This window comes from Salmo trutta, chromosome 7 (genome assembly GCF_901001165.1).
Source record: "Salmo trutta chromosome 7, fSalTru1.1, whole genome shotgun sequence".
Taxonomy (NCBI): domain Eukaryota; kingdom Metazoa; phylum Chordata; class Actinopteri; order Salmoniformes; family Salmonidae; genus Salmo; species Salmo trutta.
This window is the reverse complement of record NC_042963.1, coordinates 55,361,037-55,376,608: the sequence shown is the minus strand read 5'-3', so window position 1 is coordinate 55,376,608 and position 15,572 is coordinate 55,361,037. Positions and strand designations below refer to the sequence as shown.

The 15,572-nt window shown below is 42.9% G+C and overlaps 1 protein-coding gene across 10 annotated transcripts in view; it reads right to left on the bottom strand.

The window, feature by feature from the left end:
• The window catches only part of tjp1b (tight junction protein 1b), a 204,857-nt gene that overhangs the window by 123,798 nt on the left and 65,487 nt on the right, over positions 1-15,572 (bottom strand). The window contains exon 1 of one of the 10 annotated variants that reach the window (XM_029757386.1): positions 5,702-5,932. The exons of 8 other annotated variants lie outside the window; for them this stretch is intronic. The gene's annotated coding sequence lies outside the window, so the exon portion shown is untranslated. Of the gene's footprint in view, positions 1-5,352; positions 5,596-5,701; positions 5,933-15,572 lie in introns of those variants that run through there. One more of the 10 variants, XM_029757387.1, reaches the window with a different exon arrangement.

The window sequence follows — 15,572 nt, the reverse complement described above, 5'->3', positions numbered from 1 at the left end:
ATTTCCTTATATGAACTGTAACTCAGTAAAAATGTGAAATTGTTGCATGTTGCGTTTATAATTTTGTTTTTGTTGCTATTTTTGTTCAGCATATATACAGTGCATTCGGATATATTCAGACTCCTTGACTTTTTCCACATTTTGTTACGTTGCAGCTTCATTCTAAAATGTATAAAATGATTTTTTCCCCCTCATCAATCTACACACCACACACCATAATGACAAAGCGAAAACAGGTTTTCAGACCCTTTGCTATGAGACTCGAAATTGAGCTCAGGTGCATCCTGTTTCCATTGATGATGCATGACATGTTTATACAACTTAACTGGAGTCTACCTGTGGTAAATTCAATTGATTGGACATGATTTGGTCCCACAGTTGACAGTGCATGTCAGAGAAAAAACCCAAGCCATGAGGTCGAAGGAATTGTCCATAGAGCTCCGAGACAAGATTGTGTCGAGGCACAGATCTGGGGAAGGGTACCAAAACATTTCTGCAGCATTGAAGGTTCCCAAGAACACAGTGGCCTCAATCATTCTTAAAATGGAAGAAGTTTGGAACCACCAAGACTCTTCCTAGAGCTGGTCACCCGGCCAAACTGAGCAATCGGGGAGAAGGGCCTTGGTCTGGGAGGTGACCAAGAACCCGATGGTCACTCTGACAGAGCTCCAGAGTTCCTCTATGGAAACGGGAGAACCTTCCAGAAGTACAACCATCTCTGCAGCACTCCACCCATCAGCCCTTTATGGTAGAGTGGCCAGATGGAAGCCACTCTTCAGTAAAAGGCACATGACAGTCCGCTTGGAGTTTGCCAACAAGCACCTAAATGACTCTCAGACCATGAGAAACAAGATTCTCTGTTCTGATGAAACCAAGATTGAACTCTTTGGCCTCAATGGCAAGCGTCACATCTGGAGGAAACCTGGCACCATCCCCACGGTGAAGCATGGTGGTGGAAGCATCATGTTGTGGGGATGTTTTTCAGCGGCAGGGACTGGGAGACTAATCAGGATCGAGGCAAAGATGAACAGAGTAAAGTACAGAGAGATCCTTGATGAAAACCTGCTCCAGAGCGCTCAGGATCTCAGACTGGGGCGAAGGTTCACTTTCCAACAGGAAAATGACCGTAAGCACACAGCCAAGACAACGCAGGACTGGCTTCTGGACAAGTCTCTGAATGTGTGGCCCAGCCAGAGGACAAACATACTCAGTCATACTGAGATGACAATGTAATGAAATACATAAAAACAGCCTATTTTTAAACACTGCTAGTCTGATGCTCCCCAGAACAGACTTTTGGAGGTGCACAGTACTACATAGAGACATGACTACTACATAGAGACTACATAGAGACACACTACTACATAGAGACATGACTACTACATAGAGACTACATAGAGAAATGACTACTACATAGAGATATGACTACTACATAGAGACTACATAGAGACTACATAGAGACATGACTACTACATAGAGACACACTACTACATAGACATGACTACTACATAGAGACTACATAGAGACATGACTACTACATAGAGACATGACTACTACATAGAGACACACTACTACATAGAGACATGACTACTACATAGAGACATGACTACTACATAGAGACATGACTACTACATAGAGACTACATAGAGACACACTACTACATAGAGACATGACTACTACATAGAGACACACTACTACATAGAGACATGGCTACGACATAGAGACTACATAGAGACACACTACTACATAGAGACATGACTACTACATAGAGACTACATAGAGACATGACTACTACATAGAGACATGACTACTACATAGAGACTACATAGAGACATGACTACTACATAGAGACATGGCTACTACATAGAGACATGACTACTACATAGAGACATGGCTACTACATAGAGACATGACTACTACAGAGACATGACTACTACATAGAGACTACATAGAGACATGACTACTACATAGAGACACACTACTACATAGAGACATGACTACTACATAGAGACTACATAGAGACACACTACTACATAGAGACATGACTACTACATAGAGACATGACTACTACATAGAGACATGACTACTACATAGAGACACACTACTACATAGAGACATGGCTACGACATAGAGACTACATAGAGACACACTACTACATAGAGACATGACTACTACATAGAGACATGACTACTACATAGAGACATGACTACTACATAGAGACATGACTACTACATAGAGACTACATAGAGACATGACTACTACATAGAGACATGGCTACTACATAGAGACATGACTACTACATAGAGACATGGCTACTACATAGACATGACTACTACATAGACATGACTACTACATAGAGACTACATAGAGACATGACTACTACATAGAGACATGACTACTACATAGAGACATGGCTACTACATAGAGACATGACTACTACAGAGACATGACTACTACATAGAGACTACATAGAGACATGACTACTACATAGAGACTACATAGAGACATGGCTACTACATAGACATGACTACTACATAGAGACTACATAGAGACATGGCTACTACATAGACATGACTACTACATAGAGACTACAGAGACACTACTACATAGAGACATGACTACTACATAGAGACTACATAGAGACATGGCTACTACATAGACATGACTACTACATAGAGACTACATAGAGACATGACTACTACATAGAGACATGGCTACTACATAGCGACATGACTACTACAGAGACATGACTACTACATAGAGACTACATAGAGACATGACTACTACATAGAGACTACATAGAGACATGGCTACTACATAGACATGACTACTACATAGAGACTACATAGAGACATGGCTACTACATAGACATGACTACTACATAGAGACTACAGAGACACTACTACATAGAGACATGACTACTACATAGAGACTACATAGAGACATGGCTACTACATAGACATGACTACTACATAGAGACTACATAGAGACATGACTACTACATAGAGACTACAGAGACACTACTACATAGAGACATGACTACTACATAGAGACTACATAGAGACATGGCTACTACATAGAGACATGACTACATGGAACTCTATTCCACATCAATTAACTAATGCAAGCAGGTCAATTAGATTAAAAAAAAAAAAAAAAAAAAAACTGATGAAAACACACCTCTTGTAACTGTTTGTTACATGCAATATGCTTTGTGTACTTTACCGGACAGATGATGCTCTCTGCTTTTGTGATGAAACACAGGTGCAGTTGAATTTATTCTGCCACTGTGTCTTATTGTTTTCGGACTTAGACCAATATATTACAGTGGCAAGGCATATGAACTAACATGTTACAGAGCAAACAACACAAATATCACAACACATACTATTTTTTCCCCCTGGCTTGGCGTCCCCAGTGATTTTACCAACACACCGCCGCTACTGTAATGTAGCAGGTTAGGAGACTGTTAAGGTTAGGAAAAGGGTTAGCAAAAACAATGCTTTCCTAACCTGCTACGGTCCGTTTGTATCGATGTGGCGTGAATAAAAGTGTGTCCCCCTTCACATACACACAAGTCAAAAGGTCACAATCACAAGTCCTATTACTGAGGAACTCAGAAAAAGGAAAGAAAATAAATAAATCCAACTCAGAATTTCAATTCGGAAACTCAGGCATCTTTTTAGAGCCCTGTCTTTACGACCTGAAGATCACTGCCGGTATGTTTTCCACCCCCCCCCCAGTTCATAGTTGTCTTGGAAAGCACCAGTAGTCTCTTGTCCTCCATGTAACCGAGTTGGTCAAGTTACAGTGGCTACAAGACAACGCCCAACAAGGCAGGACTCCTGATGACAGATGCTGCCTGCCCATCTATATTCAACTGGTGACTGGTGATGGGAGGTAGCTAGATAAAACCATACTTAGCTAGCCTGCTATAATATAAAATGGTTACCTAGAAAATCCCCGATCAAACATCACTAGCTAAGCCCTCTACCGTGATCTAAACAGCTTGCTAACCAGCATAGCAGCTAACCTGTGTTCTTAATAACGTCGTCGAGACGACTATTTAGCCATGTAGTTACAATCTAAAAACTTAACATCTTAGTATACAACGTAGCAAACTACACGTATTACCTAGTTAACTTATGTGAAGTTGGTGTTTTTTTGATTCATTGCTGCCTGAACTATATGGTCAACTATATTAGCTAGCATCAACAGTCACATAGTGTAGCTGACATTAGCATCAACAGTCACATAGTGTAGCTCAACATTAGCATCAGCAGTCACACAGTGTAGCTCAACAGTCACACAGTGTAGCTCACATTAGCATCAACAGTCACACAGTGTAGCTCAACAGTCACACAGTGTAGCTCAACATTAGCATCAACAGTCACACAGTGTAGCTCAACATTAGCATCAACAGTCATACAGTGTAGCTCAACATTAGCATCAACAGTCACACAGTGTAGCTGACATAAGCATCAACAGTCACACAGTGTAGCTCACATTAGCATCAACAGTCACACAGTGTAGCTGACATTAGCATCAACAGACACACAGTGTAGCTGACATTAGCATCAACAGTCACACAGTGTAGCTGACATTAGCATCAACAGTCACACAGTGTAGCTCAACATTAGCATCAACAGTCACACAGTGTAGCTGACATTAGCATCAACAGCCACACAGTGTAGCTGACATTAGCATCAACAGACACACAGTGTAGCTGACATTAGCATCAACAGTCACACAGTGTAGCTGACATTAGCATCAACAGTCACACAGTGTAGCTCAACATTAGCATCAACAGTCACACAGTGTAGCTGACATTAGCATCAACAGTCACACAGTGTAGCTGACATTAGCATCAACAGTCACACAGTGTAGCTGACATTAGCATCAACAGTCACACAGTGTAGCTCACATTAGCATCAACAGTCACACAGTGTAGCTGACATTAGCATCAACAGTGACACAGTGTAGCTGACATTAGCATCAACAGTGACACAGTGTAGCTGACATTAGCATCAACAGTCACACAGTGTAGCTGACATTAGCATCAACAGTCACACAGTGTAGCTCAACATTAGCATCAACAGTCACACAGTGTAGCTGACATTAGCATCAACAGTGACACAGTGTAGCTCAACATTAGCATCAACAGACTTTAAACTGAGCGACAGGTGCTTGATCCTGGGGGGTAAAACATTCCACACACCGCTGAAATGTTCAGAGTAAAGATGCTTTTGTCGTAAGTTTTATGGGCGTCTTTGGTATGATTTATCTCACCACACACACAGAGAGAGAGAGAGAGAGTTAACAGCGAACTAGCTAGCTATTTACAGGCGTTACCTTCGGTTAGAAGGAACCGTGGCCGACATTTTGTTAGTCCCGGTGAAATCAAGCAGTCCTGGCTAACACAAACGGTAACATTATGTCTCCTAGAGCCGCTGTCAACACACCATGCCAAGTGCTTTTTTATAATCTCCTCGGTCGTTGGCTAATCAACATAACCATTGGATTTGAAGAGGTGTTTGGCTTAGCCTAGCTTAGCCAGGTAGCTAACTAGCTATATAAACGAGTGGTGGTGAAAGCTCTCCCATATCGCAGCGGTACTACACACACACACACACACACTGTCTTCTCTCTCGTTCAAGCTGAAACTAGCTACAAGTCCATATGTATTTATAAATGTATTCACCTTATTCGGTGTACTGGTCCTTTTGTAAATGTATGGGTGAAATCCTTTTAGGAAAGGAATAGATGAATAGTCCAAAGCAGCCGCACTGCAAAAAGGCAGACACAGGATGCCTTTCCTTCTCCTCTACCAGCACGGTTCGGTTTTCTTCTCAACAGCGGCTCCAGTGACCGGTGTGCCTGGGATAGACCGACGCTTTTCTCCGGTGGTGGACTAGATGGGTACGTGAAAAGTAACGCAGCATCACGCGTCATTCCACTGTAAAGGTCGAGAACCCACAGCCACAGCATAATTATCGCGCATTGAGGTCATATTAGCTAATAATACGATTTTCTGTCATTAGACTATCTTTCAAACGGCACACTTAAAAACCTGCAATATGACATGCATGCAAATTAATCAGGATGAATTTCTAGAGGAAAATTATGTTTGTCTCTGTAAGGGCAGACGTGCAAATGGGCTGGTCCATCTTTCTTACCACACACAGTTATTAACAGCTATCTAGCTGTGGGCCTATCAAACTTTTTTTGTGCAAAATTATAATTATCTGGCTTATAATAGGAGCCTCAAAGAGTAAGGGCTGATGTGGGGGCCAGCAGGGGAAAATAATGGACTGTTGTGGGGGCCTCAGGGGAAAAAAATGGACTGTTGTGGGGGCCTCTGGGGAAAAAATGTTCCAGTGTGTTAGAAATGCCAGCGCCGATTTCTGGTCCCAGTCCGCCCCTGTGTGTGTGTGTGTGTGTGTGTGTGTGTGTGTGTGTGTGTGTGTGTGTGTGTGTGTGTGTGTGTGTGTGTGTGTGTGTGTGTGTGCGTGTATAAAAGCCTACAGCACAAAACAGATTTTTGTGTGCTTGTCCAAAAAAATTATACTCAATGAATTTCCCTCAACTCTTGTCTAAACAAGAGAGAGGGGTCAATAAATATAAAAATATGTATATTCCTATAGTCATACAAAGTGCCCATTTTGGGCATTCTTGAAATAGAAAGGGTGTATCAAGTGATTGCATCCTGCAAAATGTCAAACAAATGAATATATAAATCAGGACGTACAGTAATGCCATCATTCAATAAGCCAAACAAATATGATAGTGGTTATCGATTTGAAGGCCAGAAAAGCCACTCTTCGTTTTGGCTTATGCCTTATTGATTTAAACCTTTCTCTACACTTGTCACTTTTCAATTATGCAGTTCCACTGATCCCTAGGATTGCATAGATTTGCCATCAATCAAGCCCACTGCAATAAAATAAGCAAGCCGATGAATGTTTATTACAGTACAGAACAGAACACTGCAAAGAGATACTGTACTGTAGTAGGGGGGGGCGGGCTCTGCTCTGTGGACAAGAAAGTGTTTCGTCTTCAATGGAACAGGCAGCCTGCTCTTACTCACTTAATATGATTAGAGAAGATTTGCAGGGAGAATAATGGAGATAAGACTAAGCCTGTATACAAACATATCTGTAACAAGCCTACATCATCAGTTTAGTTTAGCAATCAATCAGATTTATTTTTATAAAGCCCTTTTTTAACATCATCAGAAAGTGCTTTACAGAAACCCAGCCGTGTGGCTCAGTTGGTAGAGCATGGTGTTTGCAACGCCAGGGTTGTGGGTTCGATTCCCACGGGGGACCAGTATGGAAAGAAAAAATAAATAAATTAAATGTATGCATTCACTACTGTAAGTCACTCTGGATAAGAGCGTCTACTAAATGACTAAAATGTAAATGAAATGTAATCTAAAACCCCAGAGTGCAAGTAATACAGTGGCCAGGAAGAACTCCCTAGAACACAGGAACCTAGGAAGATACCTAGAGAGGTACCAGATTGTGCATGCAGATTGTAACACTCAACATAAGTAGGATATGCTGCAGGTGCCTGCACAAAAATATATCGACCAAGAAATAGATTAAATGTTTTAGGCTATTTTTTTTTTTACATTTCATTTTGACGACCCAACAAATCATTAAATGAACCGCATAGGAAAGTAATAGTAGTTTAATTACAGTGAGTGATAAATACAGTGATACATTTGTAACACTGTATCAGCAGAAATGTTGACTTCAATTAATATGTAGGTAGGCCTTTGTGTTGACAAAATAATGGTGTGCCGTATATTCCCAGATACCCAAAATAACCTAATCCACTTGAACTTTCTACAATACTTTCACACTGCTGCTGCAAGCACTTTTGTCAAGTATTCCACTAAGGAATAGAAGTGCATTAAAGTGTCATGTCGTGTTTGCTTCTATAAACATCTTCTCTCGATAGTTAAATATTTACTACTGGGAATAATAAGGAAGCATAAAAGAAGGTGTTGGTTGTTTTGTGGTGTTCTGAATGATCATTTTGGATTTATTCATGGCAGTAAATATTGAACATCCATTACGGTTTTGACCCAGTTCTGTGCTCCTCCTGTTGTTGGTCGCGTCCCAAATGGCACCCTATGACCTATATAGTGCACTACTTTTGCCCAGAACCCTATGGGCCAAAGTAGTGCCCTATATAGGGAATAGGGTGCCATTTGGGATGCTGCCTTGGTCTCTACATGATTTAGTGGAGAGGTTGAGCCTCCATAATTAAGACCTTTCACTTAGCACTGGCGGGCTAATCTTCATTCACTTATCTCACAGCAGATGTCTAACATGCATGTTGCAGTAGATGTGTGTGTGTGTGTGTGTGTGTGTGTGTGTGTGTGTGTGTGTGTGTGTGTGTGTGTGTGTGTGTGTGTGTGTGTGTGTGTGTGTGTGTGTGTGTGTGTGTGTGTGTGTGTGTGTGTGTGTGTGTGTGTGTGTGTGTGCCTGCCTGCCTGTATTACTATCCTCGTGGGTACAGGAAATCCCCAAATGTCCCCACAAGGATATTTCCCAGGTCCCCACGAGGACAGAGGCTATTTTAGGCTTAGTGGTTAGGTTTAGATTTAGGGGTTATGGTTAGGTTTACGGTTATGGGTTAGGGAAAATAGGATTTTAAATGGAAGTCAATTTTAGGTCCCCACAAGGATAGTAAAACCGAATGGTGTGTGTTGCTAGCTGCATGTACACTGTGGCAGGATACTAGGGACCCGTGAGGCCCATTTTAAACATACAGCAGCATCATATTCCTTCACACTTCATGCCTTTTTATGCATCATTGCTGAAACCATGGCAACGTGTTGCGATGGGTATTAAAGAGCGGCTGCCTTTTTTTTTTTTTAAAAGCAATGAATCCATTTGAAAACTGCCTACGTGGCATCGATTGTAAGATAGAAACAGTTATTCTAGTGTCCAAATTGACTGCAAAAAATTTAAGTAAGATACTTTTTGGTCATGACGTCAGTCTCCTCTAAAACGGAGTTGGGAACATCCGTGCGTCACAAAGAGTACATTTTAAGGTTGGGTTTTGATTAGAAGATGTCCATTTGCCTAACCAACATCGGGTGAACAGCTGCGGCGATTTCTCTCTATCCAATAGCACAGTGAGACCGACTTGCACAGTAGCTCCGACTTTGTTTACATAAGACAACAAATCGCACATATTTTAACTTGAGAAATACTGCACCAAACACACTTAGCTGTCAAATTGCTCAACTAAAACATCCTCAGCTAAAAAAAAAATGTCAATTTATTACATATTTCTTGAGTTATCTTAGATTCATTCTGGGGATTTTGAGGAAGTGAAATAGACTTCTGCGTTTACGGAGTCTCATGGAGATCATACGTCATTAACCAAACGCAGAATCGGTCAGGAGAAACACACCTCCAAGACTGAAATCTCGTTTTTCCTAATGAGCAACAGAAAAACACATGCCAATCTGTTCTGTGGCTCTTTAAGTCTTTCTAACTCAAACAAGCAGCCTCGTAAAATACAATTCATCTTGTATGACGCACAATAACATGCTACAACTGTTTGCCCCCTACGGCTCTGTGCTTGAAAGCATTTGCTATGTATTTTTGTTTTAACTAAAAAAAAAAAGTCCCTGATATATGAAACTCTCTGAAACTCACATCGATTGCTAGGTGAGCTGAAATGCTTTTAACAGTGAGTTAGGGTCAGAGTCGAATAACATGCTTTTAACAGTGAGTTAGGGCCAGAGTCGAATAACATGCTTTTAACAGAGAGGAACTCCCGAGTGGCGCAGAGGTCTAAGGCACTGCCTCTCAGTGCTAGAGGAGTCATTACAGACCTGGTTTGATTCCAGGCTGTATCACAACAGACCGTGATTGGGAGTCCCATAGGGCGGCACACAATTGGCCCAGCGTCGTCCGGGTTAGGGCTAGGCCGTCATTGTAAATAAAAATGTGTTCTTAACTGACTAGTTAAGCAAAGGTTAAATAAAAATAACTAAATGATTTCAACAGAGGGAGTTAGAGCCAGAGTCTGTACTGTGTGTGTGTGTGTGTGTGTGTCTGTGTGTGTGTGTGTGTGTGTGTGTGTGTGTAGCAATTCATACACATCTCCCTGTATGAGCCATCTATTACCTACTAGTACAGCATACTGCCACTCCTCTGGGCACCTGCAGTCAGTAAAATATGTGTAATTTATCAACAACAACAAAAAAAATGTTTTTTTTTCCTTCGGGTTTAATCTTGTGTGTGTGATGCATTTGGGAAAAGATGGACAAAATCGTTCAGTAACCCAAAGCAGATTCTGTGTGACCTTTTCTGAAGGGACCATTTTCAATGTGGATTAAATCTGTCTGCATCCCAAATGAAACCCTGTTACCTACTACACTGTTGTCCCAAATGAAACCCTGTTACCTACTACACTGTTGTCCCAAATGAAACCCTGTTACCTACTACACTGTTGTCCCAAATGAAACCCTGTTACCTACTACACTGTTGTCCCAAATGAAACCCTGTTACCTACTACACTGTTGTCCCAAATGAAACCCTGTTACCTACTACACTGTTGTCCCAAATGAAACCCTGTTACCTACTACACTGTTGTCCCAAATGAAACCCTGTTACCTACTACACTGTTGTCCCAAATGAAACCCTGTTACCTACTACACTGTTGTCCCAAATGAAACCCTGTTACCTACTACACTGTTGTCCCAAATGAAACCCTGTTACCTACTACACTGTTGTCCCAAATGAAACCCTGTTACCTACTACACTGTTGTCCCAAATGAAACCCTGTTACCTACTACACTGTTGTGAAAAAGTACTGGCCCCCGTTTTGATTTTCTCTATTTTTTTGCATATGTTTGATACCGAATGTTATCTGATCTGCAAACCAATACCTAATATTAGATAAAGAGAACCTGAGTTTACAAATAACGTTTTTTATATTTATTTTATTTAATAACAAAGTTATTCAACACCCAATTCCCCTGCGTCAAAAAATTATGTCCCTCTTACACTCAGTGACTGGTTGTTCCACCTTTAGCTGCAATGACTGCAACCAAACGCTTCCTGTAGTTGTTGATCAGTCTCTCACATCACTGAATTTTGGCCCACTCTGCCATGCAAAACTGCTTTAATAACGCAGTGACATTTGTGGGTTTTCAAGCATGAACTGCTTGTTTCAAATCCTGCCACAAAACATCTCAATAGGGATTAGGTCTGGAGTTTGACTAGGCCATTCCAAAACTTCACATTTGTTGTTTTGTTGACTGTGTGTTTTGGATCGTTGTCTTGCTGCATGACCCAGCTGCGCTTCAGTTTCAGCCCACAGACGGATGGGCCTGGCATTCTCCTGTAGAATTCTCTGATACAGAGCAGAATTCCATGGTTCCTTCTATAAAGGCCAGTCGTCCAGGTCCTGAGGCAGCAAAGCATCCCCAAACCATCACACTACCACCACCATGCTGGACCGTTGGTATGACGTTCTTAATGTGGAATGCAGTGTTTGGATTTCGCCAGACATAATGGGATTCGTCTCGTCCAATAGCGGCTGAATGTAGGTAACGCAGGAGTGAGAAGCACTAGGAGGTCCTGTTGGTGACGTAAGGAGAGTTACACACACTGCCACTACTGATTCCGTTGGCGGATGAAGGAGGATTCCGAGGGATGTGGTTGGATGAAGGAGGATTCCGAGGGATGTGGTTGGATGAAGGAGGATTCCGAGGGATGTGGTTGGATGAAGGAGGATTCCGAGGGATGTGGTTGGATGAAGGAGGATTCCGAGGGATGTGGTTGGATGAAGGAGGATTCCGAGGGATGTGGTTGGATGAAGGAGGATTCCTAGGGATGTGGTTGGATGAAGGAGGATTCCGAGGGATGTGGTTGAATGAAGGAGGATTCCTAGGGATGTGGTTGGATGAAGGAGGATTCCGAGGGATGTGGTTGGATGAAGGAGGATTCCGAGGGATGTGGTTGGATGAAGGAGGATTCCGAGGGATGTGGTTGAATGAAGGAGGATTCCGAGGGATTTGGTTGGATGATGGAGGATTCCGAGGGATGTGGTTGGATGAAGGAGGATTACGAGGAATGTGGTTGGATGAAGGAGGATTCCGAGGGATGTGGTTGAATGAAGGAGGATTCCTAGGGATGTGGTTGGATGAAGGAGGATTCGAGGGATGTGGTTGGATGAAGGAGGATTCCGAGGGATGGTTGGAGGAAGGAGGATTCGAGGGATGTGGTTGGATGAAGGAGGATTCCGAGGGATGTGGTTGGATGAAGGAGGATTCCGAGGGATGGTTGGATGAAGGAGGATTCGAGGGATGTGGTTGGATGAAGGAGGATTCCGAGGAATGTGGTTGGATGAAGGAGGATTCCGAGGGATGGTTGGATGAAGGAGGATTCGAGGGATGTGGTTGGATGAAGGAGGATTCGAGGGATGTGGTTGGATGAAGGAGGATTCGAGGGATGGTGGGACGGAGGGAGGTCTAGAATGGAGGCAGGAGGTGGGTTGGACGAATGAGATCCACAAGGACAGTCACTGGCAGACAGTAGTGTAAAATAATGATGAACAGTAGCCGTATAGCACAACTAGATGCATCAATGGACTATTATCCTGGATAATTATATTGGATAGCATCCCAAAAGTGTTCCAGATACATGTCACGCACAAGCTAATGATCAATGCAAAGCATACAGTGTATTTGGAAAGTATTCAGACCCCTTGACTTTTTCCACATTTTGTTACGTTACAGCCCTATTATAAAATGGATTAAATAGGTTTTTTTCCTTGTCAATCTACACACGATACCCCATAATGACAAAGCAAAAACAGGTTTTTAGTTTGTTATATTTAATACATTTGCAAAAATGTATATCACATTTACATAAGTATTCAGACCCTTTACTCAGTACTTTGTTGAAGCACCTTTGGCAGCAACTACAGCCTCAAGTCTTCTTGGGTATGATGCTACAAGCTTGGCACACATGCATTTGGGGATCTTCTCCCATTCTTCTCTGCAGATCCTCTCAGCTCTGTCAGGTTGGATGGGGAGCGTCGCTGCACAGCTATTTCCAGTCTCTCCAGAGATGTTCGATCAGGTTCAAGTCCAGGTTCTAGCTGGGCCATTCAAGGAAATTCAGAGACTTATCCCGAAGCCATTCCTGCATTGTCTTGGCTGTGTGTTTAGGGTTGTCCTGTTGAAGGTGAACCTTCGCCCCAGTCTGAGGTCCTAAGGGCTCTGGAGCAGGTTTTCATCAAGGATCTCTCTCTGTACTTTTCTCCGTTCATATTTCCCTCGATACTGACTACTGACTAGTCGGCCTCCGAGTGGCGCAGCGGTCTAAGACACTGCATCGCAGCGCTAGAGGCATCACTACAGACCCGGGTTCGATACCAGGCTGTGTCGAAGCCGGCTGCGACCGGGAGACCCATGACGTGGCGCACAATTGTCCCAGTGTCGTCCGGCTTAAGGGAGGGTTTGGATGTCCTTGTCCCATCGCGCTCTAGTGACTCCTTGTGATGGGCCGGGTGCATGCACGCTGACATCAGTCAGCGTGTTTCCTCCTCTGGTGAGGCTGGCTTCCAGGTTAAGTGAGCAGTGCGGCTTGGCGGGGTCGTGTTTCGGAGGACGCATGGCTCTCTACCTTCGCCTCTCCCGAGTCCTTACGGGAGTTGCAGCGATGAGACAAGATTGTAACTACTAATTGGATACCACGAAAAAGGGGTAAAAAGTACCAAAAAAAACAATTTAAAAAAAAACATATCTCCTGACTAGTCTCCCAGTCCCTGCTGCTGAAAATCATCCCCACAGCATGATGCTGCCACCACCATGCTTCACCGTAGGGATGGTGCCAGGTTTCCTCCAGACATGACACTTGGCATTCTGGCCAAAGAGTTCAATCTTAGACCAGAGAATCTTGTTTCTCATGGTCTGAGAGTCATTTAGGTGCCTTTTGGCAAACTTAAAGCAGGCTGTCATGTGCTTTTTACTGAGGAGTGGCTTCCGTCTGGCCAATCTAACATAAAGGCCTGATTGGTGGAGGGCTGCAGAGATGGTTGTAAGAAGGTTCTCCCATCTCCACAGAGGAACTCTGTCATTCTGATAGAGCTCCAATCAGGTTCTTGGTCACCTCCCTGACCAAGGCCCTTCTCCCCCGATTGCTCAGTTTAGCTGGGCGGCCAGCTCTAGGAAGAGTCTTGGTGGTTCCAAACTTCTTCCATTTTAAGAATGATAGAGGCCACTGTGTTCTTGGGGACATTCAATGCTGCAGAAATGTTTTGGTACCCTTCCCCAGATCTGTGCCTCGACACAATCCTGTCTCGGAGCTCTACGGACAATTCCTTCTACCTCATGGCTTGGTTTTTGCTCTGACATGCACTGTCAACTGTGTGACCTTTATATAGACAGGTGTGTGCCTTTCCAAATCATGTGCAATCAATAGAATTTACCACAGGTGGACTCCAATTAAGTTGTTTGCTAGCAAAGGGTCTGAATACATATGTAAATAAGGTATTTCAGTTCATCTTTTTGTCATACATTTGCAAACATTTTCTAAAAACCTGTTTTTGCTTTATCATTATGGGCTATTGTGTGTAGATTGATGGGGGGGGTGGAAACGATTTAATACATTTTAGAATAAGACTGTGGAAAATGTCAAGGGGTCAGAATACTTTCCGAATGCACTGTCCATCTACTAATAGCTACTGTACTGCTGTGTGACCTCAACCTGCACCAAAGCTTCTAGTCTGTGCACTAAACTGTAGGTACCATTTTGTGTGCGAGTGTGTGCGTGTGCGTGCGGGCGTCCGTGCGTGCGTGCGTGTATCCATCACCAGTTCTAGCGTCACAGTGGGAGTTTCATACTCCGTAACAACAGAATAATCTGTCAATAATATGTTTCCATATTCTGCTCAGCACATTGGCATCAATAGAATCCCAGGATCCCAACACAATGGGATAGTGAAGCAAATCACACTGGTGTAACAAAACAAACACATGAAGCACTCATAACAGGCTTAGTCTCAAATGGAACCATATTCCATATTTTGTGGGACGCAAATCACAGCAGAGCTCTGCCCCTGACCGACAGGGTGACTCACATCACTGACACACACACACACACACACACACACACACACACTAGGAAAACGGCCCACTAAGCAAAGCCGAAGGATGGCATGTCTCTGTGCTATCAACGAGCTATTACGAATGCAGAGATCATATGGCATGACAGATGTCAGATACAGCACTGCAGCTACGCAGAATAACAGCAGTTCAAGGCAAGATTGGGTGTACAAGGGTGACAAAGAACATTTTAAGAGTGTTATGTACATTGTCACTTGTTTTTAAGAAGCAGATGCTATAAGTTGACTCTTTAAAAAAAATAAAAAAAATTACTGTGAAACTGAAGCTGGATGAGAAACTCCATGGCTACTGATGGATTGATTTTGTTTGATAAATGAATAATACATAGCATATAATAGGGCCGGGACGATACCAGGGGTAAAATAGTGTGATACTGGTGTCGTCCCGGGCATAGCCTATAAGCTAC